This window comes from Nicotiana tomentosiformis, chromosome 9 (genome assembly GCF_000390325.3).
Source record: "Nicotiana tomentosiformis chromosome 9, ASM39032v3, whole genome shotgun sequence".
In the NCBI taxonomy this organism is placed as follows: domain Eukaryota; kingdom Viridiplantae; phylum Streptophyta; class Magnoliopsida; order Solanales; family Solanaceae; genus Nicotiana; species Nicotiana tomentosiformis.
In genome coordinates, this window is record NC_090820.1 from 43453657 (window position 1) to 43461977 (window position 8321).

Sequence of the window (8321 nt, forward strand, 5' to 3'; positions counted from 1 at the left end):
TAGTAATATCATTTTAAGTAGGTCACATTCCAGTTGTTTGTAAGTTTCTCACTGTTCCCTGCTTCGAGTTTGTATGAACATTTACCGGTAATCTCGACAATTCGATATGGACCTTCCCAGTTCGGTCCCAGCTTTCCTTCGTTCGGGTTTCGGGTATTCAGTGTCACCTTTCTTAACACCAAGTCCCGATATTGAAGTGTCGGAGGTTGGCTCTTCGGTTGTAATACCTTTCAATTCGTTGTTTTTGGGCGGCCAACCAGATGAGGGAGGCCTCGCGCCTCTCGTCCAATAGTTTCAGGCTCGTGCTCATGGCCTTACCGTTTGACTCTTCAGTTGCATATCGGAACCTGAAACTCGGTTCTCCTACCTCGACCAGTATTAGCACTGCGGAACCGTAGACCAACGAGAATCGGGTGGCCCCGGTACTAGATTTTGAGGTCGTACAGTACGCCTACAGGACTTTGGGCAAAATTTCCTTCCATTTTCCTTTGGCGTTGGTCAGTCTCTTCTTAAGGGTTTATAGTATGATCTTTTTTTTAGACTCTGCCTGCCCGTTCCTAGTAGGGTGGTAGGGTGTTGATAGGATCCTATGATCTTATGGTCCTCGATAAAATTTGCTCACCTTACTGCCGATGAACTGCTTCCCACTGTCACAAACGATCTCGGCTGGCATTCCGAACCGACATATTATATGGTCCCAAATAAAATCAATAACTTCTTTCTCCCTAACTTTCTCAAATGCCTGAGCTTCAACCCATTTAGAAAAATAGTCAGTCATAAAAAATAAAAATTGAGCCTTACCGGGTGTCCGTGGCATGGGACCGACGATGTTCATTCCCCATTTCTTGAATGGCCAAGGCGACAAGACCGAATGTAGCAGCTCCCCGGGCTTGTGGATTGTCGGTGCGTGCCTCTAACAGCCCTCACATCTCCGTACGAACTCATTAGCATCTTTCTCCATATCGACCCACTAATAGCTGACTTTGATTATTTTACGAATCAACAATTCATCCCCTGAGTGGTTTCCGTAGGTGCCTTCGTGAGCTTCCCTCAAAACATATTCGGTGTCTCCTGGCCCCAGACATAGGCGAGCGGTCCATCGAATGTTCTTCTGAATAGGGTGTTATCTTCGGACAGGCTGAACCTGGCCACCTTTGTACGCAGAGCTCTCGATTCTTTAGGATCTGAGGGTAGATTCCCGGTCTTCAGGTAATCTATATACTTGTTTCTCCAGTCTCAGGTTATGTTTGTCAAGTTTATCTCGGCGTGGCCTTCTTCCACTACCGATTTCATGAGTTGTACGAATGTTCCCGAGTTGAACGCATCATCATCAATGGACGACCTCAAGTTAGCTAGAGCGTCGGCTTCGCTATTTTGATCCGGGGGTACGTGCTACAGGCTCCACTCCTTGAATCAAAGTAGCGTTACATGTAGTTTATCCAGGTATCTCCGCATTCGTTCCTCTTTTACTTCGAATGTCCTATTGACTTGATTCACCACAAGGAGGGAATCGAATTTAGCTTCGATCACTTCGGTCCCCAGACCTTTAGCCAATTCGAGACCTGCAATCATGGCATCATACTCGTCCTCATTGTTAGTCAATTTCACAGTTCCAATGGATTGTCTAACTATGTTACCCGTGGGTGGATTTAACACAATGCCAAGCCCGGACCATTTTGTGTTCGATGCACCGTGCGTAAAGAGGGTCCAGATCCCCGAGGAAGTCCCCGAGTTCAACAACAATTCCCTTTAGACTTCGGGTATTAAGGCCGGAGTGAAGTCGGCCACAAAGTCTGCCAAAATTTGGGATTTGATGGTGGTTTGGGGTCGATATTCGATATCGTACCCGCTAATTTCCACGGCCCATTTGGATAATCGTCTCGAAAGCTCGGGTTTATAAATTATGTTTAACGGGTAAGTAGTTACGACACATGTGGGATGACATTGAAAATACGACTTTAACTTCTGGGAGGCGCTTAGCAAAGAAAGCGCCAACTTCTCTGGGTGAGGATACCTAGTCTCGGACTTGCCCAAAGTCCTGCTAACATAATAGATAGGAAATTGCATACCTTACTCTTCCCGGACTAGGACCCCACTTACCGCTATCTCAGATACCGCTAAGTACATGTACAACTGCTCGTCTGCCTTCGAAGTATGAAGCAAAGATGGGCTCGAAAGGTACCTCTTGAGTTCCTCCAAAGCTTGTTGGAACTTCGGCGTCCATGAGAAGGTATTATTCTTCTTTAACAGTGAGAAGAAACGATGGCTCTTATCGGAGGATCTTCAAATGAACCTGCCCAAGGAAGCTATGTGCTGGTTAGCCTTTGAACTGCCTTGACGTTGTCCATGACGGTTATGTCTTCTATGGACTTGATATTGTTGGGATTGATCTCGATTCCACGGTTGGACACCATAAATCCGAGGACCTTTTCGGATCAGACCCCGAATGCGCATTTCTCCGGGTTCAACTTCATATTGTATTTCTTTAGTATGTTGAAGGTTTCCTGCAAATGTTCCAAATGGTCCTCTGCTCACAGGGACTTTACTAACATGTCGTCAATGTAAGCCTCCATTGATTTTTCTATTTGTTCTTCAAACATTCAGTTTACTAGGCGTTGGTAAGTGGCACCAACATTCTTTAATCCGAACGACATTACATTATAACAGTAGGTGCCGTATTTAGTGATGAAGGAAGTTTTTTCCTGATCGCCCGGGTCCATACAGATTTGGAATAGGCGTCGATAAAGCTGAGGATATCATGGCCGGCCATTGCATCAATCATACGATCGATGTTGGGTTGAGGAAAAGAGTCCTTAAGGCATGCCTTGTTCAGGTCTTTGTAGTCTACACACATTCTTAATTTATTTCCCTTTTTAGGGACCACTACTACGTTTGCTAACCAATCTGGGTACTTAACTTCCTGAATGAAGCATATTTTAAGGAGTTTAGATACCTCGTCTTTGATGAATGCATGCTTGACTTCGGACTGAGGTCTCATCTTCTATTTAACCGGATGAAATTTCGGATCCAAGCTTAGCTTATGAGTAGTTATTTCCGGCAAGAACCCTGTCATGTCAAGATGGGACCAAGTGAAACAATCTACTTTAGCTCTAAGGAATTCAATGAGTTTTTTCCTGAGCTCGGGACTTAATCATGTGCCCAGGTATACCTTCCGATCGGGCAGGTGCTCGATCACTATGACTTGATCCAGCTCCTCGACCATTGATTTGGTGGCATCGGAATCCTCAAGGGCTATAAAAGACCTGGGAACCCCGTAGTCACCATCCTCGCTCGTCCAAACTCAGGTTCTTTGATGTCGAGAGTGCGGATATTAGGACTACCTCATCGACCGCGAACATCTCTTTTGCAGCCGGTTGCTCTCCGTAAACTGTTTTAACTCCTCCCGGTGTGGGGAATTTCAACACCTGGTGTAATGTCGAGGGTACTGCCCTTATGATGTGAATCCATGGCCTCCCGAATAGAGCATTGTACCTTATATCTCATTCAATCACGTAGAATTTTGTTTCCTGAACGGTTTCGGCGGTATTCACTAGTAGGGTTATTTCCCCTTTAGTGGTCTCACATGCCATGTTGAATCCGTTTAGAACTCAGACTGCAGGCACTATTTGGTCTTGTAGACCTAGCTTTTCTACGACCCTCGATCTATTGATATTGGTCGAGATACTTGGATCAATTAACACATGCTTAACTCGAGATTTATTTATGAGTACAGATATTACCAGTGCGTTATTGCGTGGTTGTATGATGCCTTCAATGTCCTCGTCGTTGAAAGATACGGTTCCTTCTGGCACATAATCTCGAGTTCGTTTTTTCCTTATGATGGACACTGTGGTGCGCTTTAACATTGGCCCTTAGGGAATGTCAACCCCACCAATGATCATGTTTATGACGTGCTGAGGTTCCTCTTGCTCGATCTGTTTGTTGGAGTCCCTATTCGTGAAGTGATTTTTGGCTCGATCACTCAGAAACTCTTGGAGTTGTCCGTTGTTGAATAGCCGGGCTACTTCCTCTCTCAGTTATTGGCAGTCTTTGGTTCTATGGACATGAGTGCCATGGTATTTACACATTAGGTTGGGGTCCCTTTGAGCAGGATCAAATTGCAATGGTCGAGTCCACTTAGTATCTTTGATGAGTCCGATGGTTGATATGATGGCGACAACATCGACATTAAAGTTATACTCTGATAACCTTGGTGCTTCCTTAGACCCGATGGGTCTGCCAAAACCGTTTTTGCTCATGAGACCTCGATTATTTTGACCTCGGTCGCTCCTTCTTTCACTTCTTATAGTGTTGCGTCCGGACCCATTACCCCTTCAATCTCCATTGTACGGTTGATACCAGTCTCTATTCGATCTTGGTTCATGATCAATGTCTCTCTTGGATCTGTCATCAGCTCTGACGGGATAAACAGACCCTAAAGGGGCCCCGAGCTGATCGTCTTCGACCCTGATTATTGATTGGTACCGGCTATGGACATCAGCCCAGGTTACTGCCGGGTATTCTATCAGATTTTGCTTCAACTCTTGTGAAGCCAATGAGCTTCGGGGATTGAGTCCTTAGGTAAAGGCCTGAACAGCCCAATCATCTGAGATTTGAGGCAGGTCCATCCGTTCCATTTGAAACCTCAATACAAATTCCCTAAGCATCTTGTTATCTCTTTGCTTTACCTTGAAAAGGTCTGATTTCCTGGTCTCGACCTTGATGGCCCCGGCATGCGCTTTTACAAATGCGTCTGCGAGCATAGAAAATGAGTCAATGGAATTAGGAGGTAAGTTGTGATACCATATCATAACTCCCTCCAACAAGGTCTCTCCAAACATTTTCAACAGAACGAATTCGATTTTATAATCTTCCAAGTCATTCCCTTTGATGGCGCACATATACGAGGCCACATGTTCTTTGGGATCGGTTGTCCCATTATACTTCGGAATTTCGGGCATACAGAACTTCTTTGGGATCGACTTCGGAGCTGCGCTCAGAGGGAAAGGTTTTTGGACAAACCTTTTGGAATCCAGGCCCTTCAGTATCGGTGGTGCTCCCGGGATTCGGTCGACCCTGGAGTTATAGGTCTCCACTTTTTTGTCGTTGGCTTCGATTTTCTTTTCTCCCGATTCCACCCGCTTTGTTAGTTCCTTGAACATCTTTATTATCTCGGGGTTGGTCCCAGGTTTTTCTTCACCCGGCCTTTTCGTGGCCGGTTAATTTATGCGGGCGCTTTTCTAGGACGATTCGGGCTCAACTCTGCTAGGGGCTCGACTTTGGTTCTGCAACTGGGCTATTGTTGCCTATTGAGCCTGTAACATTTCAGATATCACGCGCAAGTTGATTCCGTCACCTTCACGGTCGTGTGTACTCCGGGATATCGACCAGGCTCCCCCCTTGAATGCTATTTTTGGGGTTAGTAGGCAGTTTTACTTTCATAGCCACGTGTGAGTTAGCATCGATCGGATCAGCGACCGGGACTTTGTTGGGGTCAGCAGGGGGCACCTTGTTGCTGGGTACCATGTTGTTTTCTCCATGGTGGCTGGACTCATCATATCCACGTTCAAATGGGCAGGTTGGGAGTTCTACAATTTTAATCTGACCTGAAATTAAAAGCTCAAAGAACAAATGTAAAATAGAGTGTGTTATGGAAATTTGTATCAAATTTCCACTATTATCCTTAGCTATACGGTGGGAGCCAAACTGTTTACCCTAAAAATGGATAACAATTAAATTTGTATGTGATTTAAAGGATAAGTGGATTAATTCAATACAAACGATAAATTACATTACATTAAATAGATAAAGGACGTAATATATTGTCAAACCACTTAAGGGGGTGATTCCGTACTCAATGACAGCATTAATGAGATGTGCGCCTTCGATCTCGGACTCATAATAACGAAGTACTGATGAACAAGAATAAGAACTTTGAATAACAGAGAAAATAAGAGTATATTGTCTTGATATGTGTGTTACAATGTCTTTGATGAATAATCAGACCCCCTTTATATAGTAGAGGTGTTTTACCCTAAAATCTTCTGTTTAACCAATCACCGGTTCTCTGCCGATACATGCCAAGATCCACGCCGTGATATCCGGTTGGTCACAGACATCACGACTTTTTGTTGGTCCTGCTCGGTTACCTGGTGGTGCTCTCTGAGGCCTTTGGGATTCGAACCGAACTCGGGGTCATGGCCCTTATACTCCCGAGGCCTGGCGTTTTGCCTGAATCCCTGCTCGAGGGGCTTCTTGTCTCGATTATGGTTCCTTGCCATTACGTCTCTTGCTCCATTTTCTTCATCGTAAGCCGAGGCGTCTTATGGCTCGGTTTCACCCGTATACAGATTTATTTTTCTTTTTTGGCAGAAAAGCCCAACAGACACTTTTACTTATTCGACTTTGACATCCCGGTTTCCCTATTCCATATAGTTTTAACCAGGCACTTGAACTTGTATAAAATATTAGTTTTAAACCCCTCTCATCATTGACCAAGTATATGTGGCCTTTGTTTTGCTGAGTCAAACAAAATAAGTGATTGGACGCTCCTACAAGCGAGTAACTATAAAAAATTTGATTAGAAAATAATAAAAGAGAAAATTGAAAAAAAGAAAACAATGCTAGCCATTATCTCGCCCATCTCTATCCCATCCGCTTCTTCTTACCCCCAAATCCCTAAAAAACGCCATTGAAATTGGTACGACTCTACACCCTCTAATATTAAATTTTGTTTCTCAAGCTGAGTTTTCTCAAACACCATTACATTATTTCTCCTCCAATTTTAGCAATCAACTGGAGCTATGATAAAATATTAGTAGTATAACACATGACAAGACCAAACTGATAGAGCTTAGCAGAGCAGCTAGTCAAGGAACAAAGTAATTTAATTTTTATTTTTCTCAAAATAACGGAAAAAGACGCGGGAGAATTAAGGGACGGTGAAGCTTGAAAATAGCGCCTCAAGCCAAATATTGGGTCATCATCGACTGCTGATGACGATGAACCTTGATTTTGTTAGTTTTATAAATTTTTCCGGCTATTGCTGGAGGGGTCATTAAGGATTGAGGTAGGAAATACTGAGTGAAATATTCTTCTCTTTCTTTTAAAAATATTTTGGTGCTACTTCTTTGGTGTTTGGATTGAAAGAAAATTTAAGGATATATTTTCTTAAATTCAGTTAATGTCTGGGTTTTTAAAGGATGACATGAATGTGAAGAGAAGAGGAGAGATAATGGTGGATTTGGAGTGGTTACCGGCGATGGTGGCAGCAGAAACGCCATGGCTGGTTGAATGGATTATAATAATGGAGAAATATTAGGACAAAAAAAAAGAAATAGGTTTGATTGAGTGTTTTCAGATGGAAAAGGAAGGGTGGCGGTGTGTGGTAGTGGCGGTGGCGGGTGGAAGAGGCAGAGATAGAATGGTGGAGAGAGAGCAGGAAGGTTTGGTTTTTTTTTTAAGAAGAAAGGGATGGGTTTGATATTTTTATTAAAAAGTACTACATCCGTTCTAGTTTAGGTGAACTTATTTCCTTTTTGGCCCGTTAAAAAAAATGATCATTTCTAAATTTGAAAACAATTTTTCTTAAACTTACAATTATACCCTTAATGAGAAGCTTTTATAACCACACAAATACTCTAGGCCCCTTTTTGAATTGTTTAGAACCATAAATTCCAAAAGTCTTCATTTTTTCTTAAACTTCATGCCTAGTCAAATAGGTTCACATAAATTGAAACGGATGAAGTATTTTTTATAAAAATAAATAATGATATGGCATTAATTTATCTGAGTTGGATATGATGTGTCATTTATATCAGCGCGAGTGAACACCACACAATAACGGAAGTGTTTAAAATAATTTTTTTTATACAAGTTCAAGTGCCTGGTTGAAACTATGTCAAAGTCAGAATAAGTAGAGGTGTTCTTCAGGCTATTCTGCCTTCTTTTTTTTGTTATTCACTAGTTGTAACAGGTTCTTGTCAATATATACCATTAGCAAAAATAGGGGCAGACACTTTATTCTAACACGAAGTATTAGGAATGGAGGTAAGAAATAATTCCCCAAACTCTTCTCTTGGAGATTCTAATGAATATTTCAAGCTTATCGGTGAGGGGAAAAATAAAATAAAATTGTGTTTGATTGTTTTCTCTCCCAATGAATTCATAATCGAGCCTAGTCTCTAAATAAGCAGTGATTGATATTTAACTTTTGTAAAAATGACTCTTCATATATCATTTCTAATGTCACGTGGAGGCAAAAGTCTTGGGTGATTTCTTCTTATCTGTGAAAGTGGGTTACCATGTACCCGTGGAAGGTA